Here is a 17,324-nt window from a genome sequence, read left to right on the forward strand (position 1 = left end):
GATCATGACCTGAGCTGAAGGCAGTCGCTTAACCAACTGAGCCACCCAGGCGCCCCGGACTGTATTTCTATATATGGCCAAACCTACATATTTATCCCATCCCACATGCATTTCTTACAATATGAGTGATACACGTTTTTACCAAGACCTGTTTCCCCTAGGCAGGTGATTGTGACCACTTAGACCCAGGAAGTATGGTAGAAATGATAATATGTGACTTCTTCCCCGCCCCCCCACCTCCCTTCCCTCTAAAACCCTGTTTGTTTCTCAGAGTCCATAGTCTCTCATGGTTCATCTCCTCCTCCAATTTCCGCCCCCCTTCATTTTTCCCTTCCTACTATCTTTTTTTTTTTTTTTAACATATAATGTATTATTTGTTTCAGAGGTACAGGGATAATATGTGACTTCTAAAGTTAGGTCATAAAAATGGCACAGCTTCTGGCCAACTCTTGCTTGTGCTCACACTTTCTCTCTCTCTCTCTCTCTCTCTCTCACACACACACACACACACACACACACTTTCTCTCAGAACTTTTTGCTTTTAAAACTATGGAAATAAAGACTGCCCAAATGAGAACAAGCAAAGGGAACTTAATTCAGAGCTTATGTAGTAAGGGAGTCAGCTACCATCTCTGTTTTGCAGAGATTCAAAGGAAAGTAGAGGAGTGGAAAGGTAAAAAATGGAAAAATGGGAGGCTTCAGGTGTGCCCTGATTAGAGGTTATTGCCTTGGGGAAGCTGTTGGGCTAACTAGAAGTAAGGCATGGTATGTGATTGGTTTTCTCTATTAGTCCTAAGTTGGAAATGGAGGCAAAGATTAAGGAAGCTATCAGTTATTCATCAAGCCCTGACCATTTTGGGCTAATTGCTACAGAGGTTATGGTTGACTTCCTGGGCTGATTCTGCAAGTTGTGGGTCAGAGTTCTATTTTCATATATGACCTAGCCATTGTCCATTTGTATATTCAGTCTCTCAGAACTCAGCCACCATCTTGTGAAGGAGCCCATATGGAGAGGACCTAAGATCTTACAGCAGCCAAAACCAACTTGCCAACTCTGTGAGAGAACCACCTTGGAAGTATATCCTCTAGTCCAAGCCAAGCCTTCAGATGACTATAGTCCCAGCTGACATCTGACCACAACCTCATGAGAGACCTTGAACCAGAACCACCCTGGTAAGCTACTCCCAAACTCAAAACCCACAGAAACCGTGAAAGATAAAAATGATTGTCCTGTGATTTTCTATGCAGCATTAGATAACTCATGAAGGAGAAGAGTGCAGCAGAAAAGGGGCCATACCAGAACCCTCAAAGGTATGGGGCCCAGGATGGGGGCTTCCATTGCCTGGATCTAAGGGCGGCACTGATGAAAGGATTTTGTTTTGGTACCTAGGTATTTCCTAGGGAAGGATGGGCATATTTATACAAAAGAGGGACTTGGAGGACTCATTAGGGGGTTTGAGATCAGGAAATTGTCTTACAAAAGCTATAACAAAAGAGCCTTTTGTCTAGAGTGCACAAACTAAAATGTAATGACACCATTTATGTGCTTGATTGTGTAAACATACAAAAATGTACGTATGTTGGAATAGTCACAGTGGAAGGAGATCTGCTTAAGCCAATGATGCTGTCTGTCACTTCCCAAAAACGCCTGTGAAACTTCTCTTTCGGAATTGCCCACAAAGCTGGATTATGAGCTAGCTTCCTGTGAAACCAGACTCATCACTCAAACTGAGACTTGGTTTGTGACCCCAGACAGTATTTCCCAGCTCGATCATCCAACTTACTCAACAGATTTTGCTCTGAATGGCTTAGAATTGTTTCCAAAACTCACATCCCCCCTCTGAGGATACATGTCAGAGTTATCTCTCTAAAACACATCATGGCTCATGTGCTTCAGTTGCTCTTGGTTGCATAGAGAAATAAGCCCCAGCTTCTCAGCCAGATTTGCAAAACTTTCTATAATATACAACCCCCACCTCACTTTCCAGGTCTATCTTCCCAGAATACATGATGCCCTTGCCACTTACAGATGACAAGTGCATTTACTGATCCCTAATTATGTGCCCTGTACTGTGCTAAGAGTTTTATATCGCATCTCATTTTCTCTTGATATGATTTTGTAAGGTAAATGTTATCTCTATAGTACAAGTAATAAAACAGTGATCACTAACACTTTGTACAGTGCTTACAATGTGCTCACCCACTGTCCAACAGAAATATAATGTGAGCCATCTATGTAATTTAAAATTTTCTGATTATAAATTAAAAAATAAAAAGAAACAAGTGAAATTTATTTCAATAAAATATTTTATCAATGGGCTTCTAATCAACAAAGACTTATTAATGATATATTTTTTCTTCTTGGGAGGATAGTAAATCTTTTAAATTCACTGTGTATTTTACACCTATAGCATGTCTCAATTTGGACACTAAATTTTCATTGAAAGTAATTGAACTGTATTTAGATTTCATAAAAAGAACAGTGAAAAAATTAGTTTCACATACCCAAGTTGTTCTAAACATACTTAAAAGATTTCTAGGGGTGCCTTGGTGGCTCAGTTGTTAAGAGTCTGCCTTCGGCTCAGGTCATGGTCCGGGGGTCCTGGGATCGAGCCCCACATTGGGCTCCCTGCTCCGTGGGGAACCTGCTTCTCCCTCTCCCACCCCCTCCCTCTCTTGCTGTGTTTCTCTCTGTCAAATAAATAAATAAATAAAATCTTTAAAAAAAAAAAAAAGATTTCTAATACCTGAATCACGTACCAAAAATCATTTCTTTTTCTACTCTCATCCATATTGATAAAACTGCTTCAATTTAAAAATTTTAATTTCAATATCAATCAATTAAAATAAAATAAAATAAATTTGTTTTCCAGGCGCTAGCCACATACCAACCACTTAATGGCCATATGTGGTAAAGGACTGCTATGTTGGGAAGTACAACTCTGAGCACTTTACTGCTATCAGCACAAATGTAGGAAGTAGATGCTGTTATTATCTTCACTTTAGAGGTAAGGAAACAGAGGCACAGAAGGATAATAACTTGGCCTAGTACACACAACTAATAAGCTGAAGCTGAGAATGGTTGATCTGCCCAATGCAACTTAGCTAATATGGATTGGAGTCAGTATTTGAACTCAGGATTTTTTATGTCCAAAGCCTAAGTTTTTATCCACTGTGTTAGTCTGCTCTACACAGTTAGTTTCTCACTATTCTCCTTAAATCCTTATTTTCTTATTTCTGGTCCTTTTTATCAGATTGTTCCCTCTGTCTGGAATGCCTTGCAAGGTCCATTTTGAGTGTCATTCATTTATCTAGACAGACATGTGATCACATTTTCAGCAAATATTAACAGCCTTTTTCTTTTTTTTTAAAGATTTTATTTATTTGAGTGAGAGAGAGAGAGTGTGTGTGTGAGAGAGAGCACAAGTAGGGGGAGGGGCAGAGGGACAAGCAGACTCCCTGCTGAACAGGGAGCCCAATGTGGGACTTGATCCCAGGACCCCAAGATCATGACCTGAGAGGAAGTCAGACGCTTAGCTGATTGAACCACCCAGCTGCCCCGATAGCCATTTTTAAAATATCTCCCATGTAGGATATGGCAGTGATCAAGAAAGATGTAGCCTCTGCCTCCACTGGGCTTATATTCTAGAACAACACATTACAAACTTTGGTCTCAGGACCCTGTAGCACTCTAAATCTAAGGACCACAAAGGGCTTCTAATTATGTGGGTGATAGCTGTCAATGTTTATTGTATTAGAGATTAACACTAGGAAACTTTAAGCATATTTATTAATTCATTTAAAAACAACATAATGGGGACACCTAGGTGGCCCAGTCAGTTAAGTGTCTGCCTTCAGCTCAGGTTATGATCCCAGGGTCCTGGGATTGAGTCCTGCATCAGGCTCCCTGCTCAGCGGGGAGCCTGCTTCTCACTCTGCCTGCTGCTCCCCTTGCTTGTGCTCTCTCTGTCTCTCTCAAATAAATAAAATCTTAAAAAATAAAAATAACATAATAGGAGGTCTGCTAGGAAGATGATGGAGTAGGAGGACGCTAAGCTCACCCTGTCCCACACATACAACTAGATAGTGCTTACATCAGTATAAATAACCCAGGAAACATCCAAAGATTGGCAGATAAACTCTACAGCTAAAGGTAGAGAGGAGGCCACATCAAAGAAAGTAGGAAGGGTGAAGATGAGGTCTGGGAGCAAAACAGACTGTGGCTGTCTACGGTGGGGAGGGAGCCAATTGTGTGGAGAAGGGTGGAAAAGAGACTTTCACACTGGGAAGCCCACAAATGGGGAGGATGAATCCCCATAACATTTGCTTTGAAAGCAAGAGGGGCCAAATTGTATGAGTTCTTACAATCAGTGGGACTTAAAGCCTGGAATTTTAAAGATCACTGGGCTCCACTCTGGGAGAGCCTGGAGGGCATTAAGAAGCAGAGTCCCCAACCTTAAAGAAGGAGCAGAACATGCAGCCTGTGCAGATACAGCCAAAACCAGAAGTCTGAAAAATATGTGGCGGGGGGGGCAGATGGGAGGAAGGGTGATTTGCTCATTTCAGAGCATGCCCAGAGAGACAGGGATCATGGGGATTCCAGGAACAAGGAGCTTGCAGGTACCATTTCCTTCCCATGCCCCCCATTATAAACAATGGCCACCTGTGGGAACCAGTATGGCATGCCTTACCTAACTTGCTTACACCACGCACCACTTCCCCCTCCCCCACAACTTACTCCAGCATCGTGGGCCCCTCCCCCACCCCGGCTGGGGACCAAACACTACCCACAATAGGCAAAGAGAGTCTCTGCAGACAACTGGACTGAAGGATTGGCCAAGACTCAACAGCAAAGCACATGCAACACACATATGAGACACTTCATAAAGTGCCAGGCCCTGGGGAACAGGGGACATTGCATTGCAGGGCACTGCAGGACCTCTTCTTCATAAGGCTATTATTGTTAAGAGCAGGAGAAGTAGCGACTTTGATAGCACACAGAAACAGACACAGGAAGTCAGACAAAATGAGGAAACAGAGAAATATCTCCCAAATGAAAGAAGAGGACCAAACTATAGCAAGAGACCAAAGCCAAATAGAAATAAGTAATATGCCTGATAGAGAATTTAAAGTAATGATCATAAAGATACTCACTGGACTTGACAAAAGAGTAGAGGACATAAAAAAATAATAAAAAACAATAAAGACATAAAAAAACAGTCAGAGATCAAGAATACAATAAATGTAAGGAGGGCACATGATGTAATGAGCACTGGGTGTTATACGCAACTGATGAATTACTGAACTTTACATCTGAAACTAATGATGTACTGTATGTTGCCTAATTCAATTTAAATAAAAAAGAATATAATAAATGAAATTAAAAATACACTTGTTGGAATAAATAGCCGGTTAGATGAAGCAGACGAATGAATTAATGACCTGGAAGGCAGGGTAATGGAAAGTAACCAAACTGAGTAAAGGAGAGGAAAGAAAATTACACAAATTGAGAATAGTTTTAGGGAACTCAGTGATTCCATCAAGCGTAATAACATTTGCATTATGGGGATCCCAGAAGAAGAGAGAGAAAAGGTGGCAGAAACTTTATTTGAAGAAATAATAGCTGAAAACTTCCCTAATGTGCAGAAGGAAACAGATATCCATATTCAGGAGGTCCCCCCAAATTCAACTCAAGGAGATCCACATCAAGAAACATAGTAATTAAAATGGCAAAAAGTAGCTTTAAAGAAAAAAAAATTAAAAGCAGCAAGAGAAAAGAAGACAGTTACATACAAGGGAAACCCATAAGGCTATCAGTGGATTTGCAGCAGAAACTTTGCAGGCCTAAAGAAAGTGGCATGATCTATTCAAAGTACTGAAAGGGACAAATCTGCAGCCAAGAATACTCTATCCAGCAAGGTTATCATTCAGAATAGAAGGAGAGATAAAGAGTTTCTCAAACAAAAACTGAAGGAGTTCATGACCACTAAACCAGTCCTACAAGAAATATTAAAGGGAACTCTTTGAGTGGAAAGGAAAGAACATAAGTGAGAATATAAAAAGTAAAAACCACAAAAGCAGTAAAAATATATATTTCTGTAAAAATCAGTCAAGGGATTCATAATAAAAAAGGATGTAAAATATGACACCATATACCTAAAATGTGGAGAGGAGAGAAGGGTTTAAACTTAAGTGATCATCAATTTAAGTAGAATGCTATATGCAGAAGATGTTATATACAAACCTAATGGAACCACAAATCAAAAACCAGTAATAGATATGCAAAGAATAAACAGAAAGGCATCCAAGTGTATCACTAATGAAAGCCAACAAACCATGAAAGAGAGCAAGAGAAGAAAGGATCAGAGAAAATCTACAGAAATTACACAAAATAAGTAATAAAATGGCACTAAATACATATCTATCAACAATTACACCGAATGTAATTGGACTAAATGTTCTAATCAAAAGACACAGGGTGAAGGAGTGGACTCATCCATATGCTGCCTATAAGAGACTTATTTCAGACTGAAAGACACATGCAGATTGAAAGTGAGGGGATGGAGAAAAATTTATCATGCAAATGGATGTCAAAAGAAAACTAGGGTAGCAGTACTTATATCAGACAAATTAGACTTTTTAAAAAAAGACTGTAACAAGAGACAAAGTGGGCACCTGGGTGGCTCAGTCCGTTAAGCATTGACTCTTAATTTCAGCTCAGGTCATGATCTCAGGGTCCTGGGATTGAGCCCCACTTTGGGCTACATGCTCAGTGGGGAGTCTGCTTGGGGATTCTCCCTCTCCTTCAGCCCCTCCCCCCACTCACATTCTCTCTTTCTCTCAAATAAATAAGTAAATCTTAAAAAAACACAAAAGACAAAGAAGGGCATTATATAATAATAAATGGGGCAATGCAACAACATGATATAAGAATTGTAAATATTTGTTCACCCAACATGGGAGCATCCAAATACATAAAACAGTTAATAACAAACGTAATGGAAATAATTGATAGTAATACAATAATAGTAGGGAACTTTAACACCCCACTTACATCAATGGACAGATCATCCAAACAGAAAATTAACAAGGAAACAGTGTCTTTGAATAACACACTGGACCAGATGGATTTAACAGACATATTCAGAACATTCCATCCTAAAACAGCAGAATACACATTCTTTTCAAGTGCACACAGGACATTCTCCAGAATAGATCACATATTAGGCCACAAGAAAAGTCTCCACAAATTCAGAAAAATCAAAGTCATACCATGCATCTTTTCTTTTTCTTTTTTTAAAAGTTTTTATTTCAATTCCAGTTAGTTAACACATAGTGTAATATTAGTTTCAGGTGTACAATTTAGTGATTCAATACTTATATACAACACCCAGGGATCATCATAACATGCAGTCCTTAATCCCCATCCCCTATTTAACCCATCCCCCCCCACCCCGTGGTAACCATCAGTTTGTTCTCTATAGTTAAGAGTCTGTTTTATGGTTTGCCTCTCTCTTTTTTCCCCTATGATCATTTGTTTTGTTTCTTAAATTCCACATATGAGTGAAATCATATGATATTTGTCTTTCTCTGATTGACTTACTTTGTTTAGCATAATACTGTCTAGCTCCATCCACATCATTTCAAATGGCAAGATTTCATTCTTTTTTTATGACTGAGTAATATTGCATTTTATATATATATATATATATATATATCTTTTTTATCCATCTTCTTTATCCATTCACAAGTCGATGGACACTTGGGCTTTTTCTATAATTTGACTATTGTTGATAATGCTGCCATAAACACCAGGGTGCATGTATTCCTTTGAATTAGTATTTTTGTATTCTTTGGGTAAATACCTAGTAGTGCAATTGTTGGATCACAGGGTGGTTCTATTTTTAACTTTTTGAGGAACCTCCATACTGTTTTCCACAGTGGCTGCACCAGTTTGCATTCCCACCAACAGTCTAAGAGGATTCCCCTTTCTCCACATCCTCGCCAACCCCTGTTATTTCTTGTGTTGTTAATTTTGGCCATTCTTTTTTTTTTTTTTTAAGATTTTATTTATTTATTTGTCAGAGAGAGAGAGCACAAGCAGGGGGGAGTGGCAGGCAGAGAGAGAAGCAGGCTCCCCACTGAGCAAGGAGCCCAATGTGGGACTCAATCTCAGGACCCTGAGATCATGACCTGAGCTGAAGGCAGCTGCTTAACCAACAGAGTCACCCAGGCATCCCTGGCCATTCTGACAGGTGTGAGGTGATATCTCATTTTAGTTTTGATTTGCATTTCCTTGATATGAGAGATATTGAGCATCTTTTCATGTGTCTGTTTGTCATCTGTATATCTTCTTTGGAAAAATGTTTATTCATGTCTTCTGCCCCCCCACTTTTTTGAGAGAGTTGGGGGGAGGCAGAAGGAGAGGCAGAGAGAGAATCTCAAGCAGGCTCCATGTCGAGCATGGAGCCCCCATGCAGGGCTCTGTCTCATGACCTGAGATCATGACCTGAGCCGAAATCAAGAGTCAGATGCTTAACTGACTGAGCCACCCAGGCACCAGATCTTCTGCCCATTCTTAATTGGATTATTTGTTTTTGGGGTGTTGAGTTTTATAAGTTCTTTATATATTTTGGATACTAATCCTTTATCAGATTTGTCATTTGCAAATATCTTTTCCCATTCTGTAGGTTGCTTTTTAGTTTTGTTGATTGTTTCCTTCACTATGCAGAAGCTTTTTATTTTGATCAAGTCCCAATATTTTATTTTTGCCTTTGTTTCCCTTTCCTCAGGAAACATTTATAAAGAAGTTGCTATGGCCAATGTCAAAGAGGTTACTGTCTGTGTTCTCCTCTAGGATTTTGATAGTTTCCTGTCTCACATTTAGGTCTTTCTTCCATTTTGAATTTATTTTTGTGTATGGTATAAGAAAGTGGTCCAGTTTCATTCTTTTGCATGTAGCTCTCCAGTTTTCCCAACACCATTTGTTGAAGAGACTTTTTTCCATTGGCTATTCTTTCCTTCTTTGTTGGAGATTAATTGACCATATAGTTGTGGGTTCATTTCTGGGTTTTCTATTCTGTTCCATTGATCTATGTGTCTATTCTTTTGCCAGTCCCAAATGCTGGTACTTGATTACTATAGCTTTGTAATATAACTTGAAATCTAGAACCATGATGCCTCCAGCTTTGCTTTTCTTTTTCAAGGTTACTTTGGCTATTTGGGGGTCTTTTGTGGTTCCATATAAATTTTAGGATTGTTTGTTCTAGCTCTCTGAAGAATGCTGTTGGTATTTTGATAGAGGTTGCATTAAATGTGTAAGTTGCTTTGGGTAATATAGATATTTTAATAATATTTGTTCTTCCAATCCATGAGCATGGGATGTTTTAAGAAACAAAACAAATGAGCAAGGGGTAAAAAAAAGAGAGAGAGAGACATACAAGAAACAGACTTAACTATAGAGAACAAACTGAGGGTTACCAGAGGGGAGATGTGTGGGGAAATGGGTGAAATAGTTGATGGGGATTAACGAGTACACTTATCATGAAGAGAAAATAATAAAAATAAAATAAAATAAAAATAACATAATGAACCTGTTACGTGTGAACATAAATAATGTATTACTATGAAAAGATAATTATCTTTTCTGAAACAAAAATATTAATGAATAGCATTGTTTTACAATTTTGCTACTGTCTTTAGTGTCTTTATAAAAGACAGCTGGACTCTCATCTCTGCTTCTGTTTTTAGTCTGTTGCAATATGTTGTTTTGGTTGAAGTATATATGGAAAATCTGGCCTCACCCAGATATGCAATTGGAAAAGAGAGAAGTATCTTAAAAGTCTTTTCAGATAATTGTGAAAATTCTTCTTTGCTACTATACCAAAATTCAACAAGTGGTAATTTCTTAAAGGTTAGCTATAATGTGGAATCTTAAACCATATCAATGATGATAAATTCATATATCAATATATGAAATAAATGCTTCACATACTAAAATTAATTAGTCTATCTTGCACTTTCAGTGAATCTTGCATATCTAATAACATGTATTGTTCATTTGGAAAACATTGATTCACTGAGTTTTACCACTCTTTCAAATGTGGACACATTTCACTATACAATCTATAAAAATCACATTCATTAATATCAGCACTGATCACATCAGAAAAGTCTAAGTATTGGGAGGCAGTCAAACTTGTGACAAATACAATTTTTCCAGAATTCTCATTTTTATTTGAGTGTTCAAATTTTACCATTGACAACACATACTGTGAGTTGTTTTTCTTGAAGTGACAGTCTCACTTTGATCATTTATTGAGAAAATGTCTGTCAAATACTCAGGTCTAAGTAACCATAGTTTAACTGCCTGTTGTTCTTTCAAGTAAAAATGGTGCTCCATGAAAACAGGGTGCAGCTCAGCTCACAATCCAGTCACCGAAATGCTTTTTCTTGAGATGACCATTGTACTTCATTGTGCAACAGAGATGCTATTGCACACTTCCCATTTTGCCATGCATAATAATAAATAGACATGCTCAAGGCTCATGATTTAATAAAGTTAGTCATTTTTACTGCTTAATCAAGGACATTCTCAAGTAAAACTCACGTTTTTGTTTTTTTTTCTATGAGTGGATGGGTAAAGAATACAATGACCAATGCTACTGTTTGCACAAGCAGCTTCCCACCATAGCTTTTGTACCATCAGTACAAATGTCAGTACAATAAAAAAAGTAAATAACATCTTAAGTATTATCATGAAAATAGCTTTGACCTTGTAAACCCCATAAAATGGTCCCAAGATTCCAGGGGTCTGAGGACCATACTTTGAAAGCCAATGGTCTAAAAGGAAAGATAATTACACAAGTACATAGGTGAGCTGGCCCACTCCAAGGGGTTAAGGAAGGGTCATGGTTATTTAAGTTTAGATCAGAAATATATATGCCAATAATCCAAGTGAATGAGGGAACTACAAGAGGTTTGTTGGCTAGAACTTGAAAGATCACAGAGAGAGCAGCAAATTATGGGACCAGAGAGATGGGCAGGGCCAGCCTGTGAATAGCCTTGCAAATGCATTCAGGGCATCACATTACTTCTGATTATTCCTGAAAATGTTCAACCTGAGTCTAATCATGAGGATACAACCAGAAAAATCTAATTTAAGATACATTTTGCCAAACAACCTGCCTGGACTCTTAAAAAATGTCAAGATATTGAAAGACAGAAAAAGGCTAGGGAAATGTTCTGAATTAAAGGAGACTGAAGAGACATGGCAACTGAAAACATTACATAATCCTTGATTGGATCCTGGATCAAAAATAAATAAATAACCCAACAACAATCATAAAGGACATTACCAGGACAATTAGGGAGATTTGAATACAGACTGAATATTAGGTAATAATATTGTATCGGGTTTAAATTTTCTGAATGTGAACACCATATTGTGGTTATATAGGAGAATGTCTTTGTTCTTAGGGTATTTAGGGATGAAATATTATGATGTCTGTGATTAATTCAATTCTCAAATGACTCATCAAGAACTTTGTATGTATATACAGAAAGAAAGAGAAAGAGATAAGAGCAATGTAGCAGAATGTTAATAATTGATGAATTTAGGTTCAGGGTTAATGGGCATTCATTTTACTATCCTGCTTTTTTTCTCACTTACATTCTTTGAAACCATAATTTTAATGGCCACATCACAGCTACTGGATAAAAATATTAAAAATTTCCCTACCTAAATTTTTCATTCTTAAGGATCTCCTCTAGTCTATATATATATGTAAATAGAATTTTTGACATAATTTCAAAGATTGAAATCTTCTTAGGGGCAGGAGGCACTTGGAATAAGTACAGAATTTAACCTTGAATCAAAGTGATGTCTCACCAAAGGTGTTACCCAGAGTAGGGGATAGCCCAGTGAAAATTTTGGATTGTGGTATTTATTATTTCTGGATTAAAGAATCAATGGATACTGGAATCTTAACATTTATTTATAAAGATAAGACAATCTTGGGGCACCTGGGTGACTTAGTCAGTTAAGCATTTACCTTCGGCTCAGGTCATGATCCTGGGGTCCAGGGATAGATCCCCATGTTGGGCTCCCTGCTCAGTGGGGAGCCTGCTTCTCCCTCTCCCCCCTGCTCATGCTCTCTCCCTCTATTTCAAATAAATAAATAAAATATTTAAAAAAAATAAAGATAAGAATCTTCACATATCAAGGCAAATAGTCTTTGGCTAATGATAGCAAGTAATCATCCATATTTGAATGTATCCTGATTAACTTTAGCTTAACATATGTACCCACTGCCCTACTTGCTAGAAATTTGTTCACCACCAAGTTTCTTTGTGGCGTTCCTGTAGTGCCCCTTCTCTGTGCTGTGGTCATGGTATTGGTGTAGTTCCTGGGCTACCACAGGCAATAACAGAATTCTCTAGTAGCTGGCCTCACCCCCTACACTATAACTGCTTTAATATTCTTCAAGGCTCTGGGTCAAGATGAGAGAAATGAGGAGTTCCCTCTCCTTTCCATTCCAAAGACTGTCAAAATTCCTCCCTTGAGCTTTCCTTTATTACAGGATTATTAAGAGGAGAAACAACTATTCTCTTTAGGGAAAATCATTACCTCTCTTGCTAGGGACAAATTTTATCTTCTTGGCCCCCCAAAAGCAATAGCAAATTAGTTCAATCTTGGCTGGTCTCCCATAGTCTGATTCAATCTTTCTTATCCAGGATTTTTGGAGTGACAGATGCCCCATCAATGTAAATAGGTCAACTTAACTCACCTAAAATTAAAAAACAAAAATGTTTTGGAACAAAAAGCCACTGCTCATGTTCCAGTCAGTTTCAGGCTGCTTATTTGGGAATGCTGAGAAATAGAGGGAGACAAAAATTGTAAAATCAGGTTACTGCACAGTGTCCAAATAACAGCCTCCTTGCCAGTCTCCCCTCCTTTAAATTCACCATAATGAGAGAGTCCCTCTGATTTGAAAGCAAAGATTCAGCTAAAATAACTGGCTATACGGTTGCTTTCCAAACAGGTATGTACCAAATGATTAAGAGGATTAGTGTTTAGCTTCAAGGCTATTTATTTTAGTCCTGAGTGATGCAGACATTTCTCATAAACATGAAGACCCTGGTGGGGAGTATGTGTTATTCATTCAATTATACATTTAGCAAATTATGGGTATTCTATATGTTGTGAGTATAGCAGTTAAATGTGTCCCAATCTAAAACTATATCTTGTTTATGGCACCAGTGGAATAAACAAATACATGTCTACTTCATTAAACTTAAATTTATTTATGATGTTGTAGGTATAAATAAGGTTATTGTTAGAATTGTTTACCCCTGTGGTTGTATCTTTCTGTAAAAGTCACCCAGCATCTTATGCCTTCTAAGATTATCCTGCACTTACCATGTTTGCTTGAGAATAAAGAAACTATAATGGCTGGAATGAACTCTGTTGGAAATGGAGGGAATTCTATGCTTGCCTTCAACTACCCATGGTATTCTTTATTTCTTCTTCCAGTTCTCCCTTCTTCTAGGGACTCTCCTCACTCTCAGCATTTATAAGATCCATTATTTCCTTGGTGTGGACTAGAATTATGTGCTCTGCGAATATCTGTGCAACAGGGGAGGATGGAGAACTGGAGGAAAACATGAGGAATGTTAATAAACAGTCTGATGGAGGTAAAATAAAAGCGTTCCACAGAAATTAACATAGTAATACAATGAAGAAGCCTGTCCAATAGTGTTTAAAAGTCATAGAGCCTAATTTAATTTAAAAGAGATTAGGAACATTGCCAAATGGCCACATTTTTGTAATATATATATATACTCAAATGAAAAAGAATAAATGGTTTAGCTTTAAATATAATTTCTGACTAGACTCCTGCTGAGCTCTCCAACAAGTTATGATCGGAAAAGAAGCCCAGTAAATTTGGAGTTTGGTTGAGTTTAAAATCTGACTTTAAGATTAATTTACACTTAGAGATGTTGTGTTGTTATTTCTCTTTTCTGGTATCTAAATAGAACAGCAACTGTGGACCGAAGCTAATGGTATAAGTAACAATGAGGTTATAACAGTGAAGTTTCCCTGTTAAGGGGCAAGGAGAACCCATACTTTTTTTTTTTTTAAAGATTTTATTTATTTATTTGACAGAGAGAGACACAGCGAGAGAGGGAACACAAGCAGGGGGAGTGGGAGATGGAGAAGCAGGCTTCCCGCAGAGCAGGGAGCCCAATGTGGGACTCGATCCCAGGACCCTGGGATCATGACCTGAGCTGAAGGCAGCCGCTCAACCAACTGAGCCACCCAGGCACCCAGGAGAACCCATACTTTTAAGGAAAATTTCACATTTATGAGTCTTTCCTAACATTCTCAAGTAGACTTGGCTGTTCCCTACTTGTCAAGCAAAGTATATTACTATGACTCTATCATAAATGTTTCATAATGCATAGCAATTACTTACCACTCCCTACAATTTATTGTAGGTAGCTCTACTCTGTGCCAGACATTGGGAATATGAGGTTGAAGAAGGTACACACCCAGTCCTCAAGGGAAGACAAACATAACAACATGTCAAATGGGACTTTCGCTATTGCCTTAATATTATGCATATATATTCTAGAGAGGGCATGGGACATCTCCACAGGAATTGCTAAGAGGTAGCAAAGTCAATCCTGTGACTGACTCCTAGCCCTCATTTAAATTCAGCCTATGAAAGAGAGGCCTAGGTAGTTTTTTTTTAATAATTTATTTGAAAGTAATTTATAATAGTTGAGAACTTTCAGGTAATTCCCCTCCATTCCCCATTAGGGAGAAAAGGGAGATACCTACTGCCTCCCTTTAAGACAAATTGGAGCTGTGGGGCACCAGGAGTACAAGAAATATGTCCCTTGGACTTTAATAGGCCTAGAGACTGATCTATATCTTACTTGGAGGATGGTGGAGGAAACAGCAATGACATTAAACAAGAGAGATGGTTGTAATAGGAATGGCCCATACTTCCAGAGTTTGTTGGGACAAGGGTACAGAAGTTTATTGGGCCAAGCAGACTCTGCAGAAGGACTGCCACACTGGAGTCATCCTGAAAGGGTCCGTGTGAGAGGGATGACCCTCAGGCTTCCCTCACCTTGAGGGTATTCTGCTGGAGAGTAGAATCTGAGGAGTGAAGAGGTTTATAAACCAGTGAATGTCTAGTTAGTGAGATCATATACATGAAAATCACTCAAGAATATACCATTATGTGCTGTGAAAGAGTCAGCATATGGCTGAGAACATTTAACTGCCAAATGAGAGTTACAAACAGCATCAGTTAAATAAATAGATTTTTGTCTCTTTTCTTCTCATACCTCTCTCTGACCCTTTTCTTGGAGGCACCATAAGCAGAATCAGAGAACAGGGTGAAAGATGGAAATGCTGATATTGAATTGGACTGCATTTCTTAATATCAGAAAAAAAGGCTGTCCTTTAACACCTGAAGATATTAGAAGTGATGGGGTATACCCTAGATGTTACCAGGAAAAAGGACAGGGAGATCTGCCAGTATTTGAAAGCCTTGGTGGAAGAAAATAAAAATTAAACTCATTGAATATCAGTCAAACAAATAAATAGATAATTATAAAGGAACTGCATAACCCTTGTTATACAGATGCATGTGGCCTGTCATGGGGTAAACATGGGACACCAGGTTGAGTCTCAGGGGAGCAGTGAATGATTCCTAGAATCAGTGAGTTCACATAGCAAGTAAGAGTTTGCTAGGTAAAAAGAGTGAAAGATTAGAGGGGAAGTGCAGCTGGGCAAAAGGAGGGGCAGGTGCAAATTTCTAGAGGCAAGAGAAACAATGACCTGTTTTGGAAATTATAATTCAGTGTGTTATGAGTTTAGATTCTGATCAGGGACCAGTGCAATCTCATGAAATACATACTATAATAAGAAAGTTGAATGGAATCCTGGGGTCTATGGGAATCCATGAAGTAGCACTTTTAATCAGGGAAGTAGTTTTGTGAAAGGCTACTCTAGCTGCTGTGTTCTGAGACACCTGGAATTGGGGCAGACTTGTTAAGGAGCTATAACAGTAATCAAGGTGAGGGATCCTGGTAGTTCAAACTAAAACTAAGGTAATAGCAGTGAGAGTGAAGAGAAGGTGACAGATACGCGTACTCTTCAGGAAGTATCATCTAAAAGACTTGGTGACTGAGAGGGGGGAAAGATGGTGGAGGAGTAGGGGACCCTATTTCAACTGGTCCCCGGAATTGAGCTGGATATCTACCAGACCACTCTGAGCACCCACGAAACCAACCTGAGATGTAAGAAGATCTGGAACTCTACAAACAGAATATCGCAGGCAATTGGTATTGAGGTACGAAGTGGAGAGCCATGATTCTGCGGGCAGATATCGGAGGATAAACGGCAGCGGGAGGGTGCCTGGCCGTGGGGATCCTGCACCGCCGGTGAGTGACAGCCTCGCGCGCTGCGGACGGGGCACAGACTCGCAGACTGGTAGCGTCGGGAAAGGACTTTAGGGCAGCCCCCGGGGTGCAAAACCAGACTGGTGGGGTGGCGCGCACATGAACCGCAGCCCCCCAGACAGAAACTCGGAGCGACGGTCATGCACACATGAACTCTAGCCTCCGAGACGGAAACCCGGTGCGCCGGGGTCGCACTGTTGAATTGCAACCCCCAGGGTGGAAACCCCAAGCCGCAGAGTCGTGTGCGCACGAACTGGGAGTGGCTGGCGGTTTTAGAAGCACAAAGGGCAGAGACGTGCCCCGACCTGGAGGCAGGACTGGGAGGACTGCGGAGGGGTGCACAGCCTAGGCCACTGCAGTTTATAGCAGCATGGACAGAAACAGAGACAGTGTGGCCTGGAGACCTCACTGAAGAACAGACTGAGGGCTCTCTGCTCTGAGGCAGAGGGTTGGAAACGGTCTCTTCTGCTCTGACTCGTGGAAGAGACACGGAGCCGCCAGAGAAAGCCACCAGAGAACAAAAGCCCCAAAGACTGATTCCCACTGAGCCCATCCCCCACCACAGGGGCACAGGGCAACTCCACCCAAACGGGGTTGCCTGAGTAACAGTGCGGCAGGCCCCTCCCACAGAAGACAGGCTGGGAAAACAAGAGGTCAGCAACCCTAAGGTCCCAAGAAAACAGGTGCCTCTTGCTTGGGTTCTGGTCAATAATTTGGACTCTATACATTCCCTCAAACACCCATCAACAGAATGACTAGGAGGAGGAGCCCCCAAAACAGGAAAGACTCAGAGATTATGACTTATGCTGCACATTTACAAATGGATGCAGATATAACCAAGATAT

General features: G+C 39.6%; 1 protein-coding gene across 12 annotated transcripts in view; it reads left to right on the forward strand.

Moving 5' to 3' along the window:
* TMEM108 (transmembrane protein 108) overlaps positions 1 to 17,324 on the forward strand; it is a 547,759-nt gene that overhangs the window by 132,501 nt on the left and 397,934 nt on the right. For 9 of the 12 annotated variants that reach the window (XM_081826313.1, XM_081826322.1, XM_081826332.1 and 6 more), the window contains 2 exons: positions 968 to 1,173; positions 2,874 to 3,008. The exons of 1 other annotated variant lie outside the window; for it this stretch is intronic. The gene's annotated coding sequence lies outside the window, so the exon portion shown is untranslated. The remainder of the gene's footprint in view (positions 1 to 967; positions 1,174 to 2,873; positions 3,009 to 17,324) is intronic. 2 more of the 12 variants (XM_081826326.1, XM_081826382.1) reach the window with 1 other exon arrangement.

This window comes from Leptonychotes weddellii, chromosome 1, assembly GCF_054177405.1.
Source record: "Leptonychotes weddellii isolate Sample4059 chromosome 1, ASM5417740v2, whole genome shotgun sequence".
NCBI classification, from domain to species: Eukaryota; Metazoa; Chordata; class Mammalia; order Carnivora; family Phocidae; genus Leptonychotes; species Leptonychotes weddellii.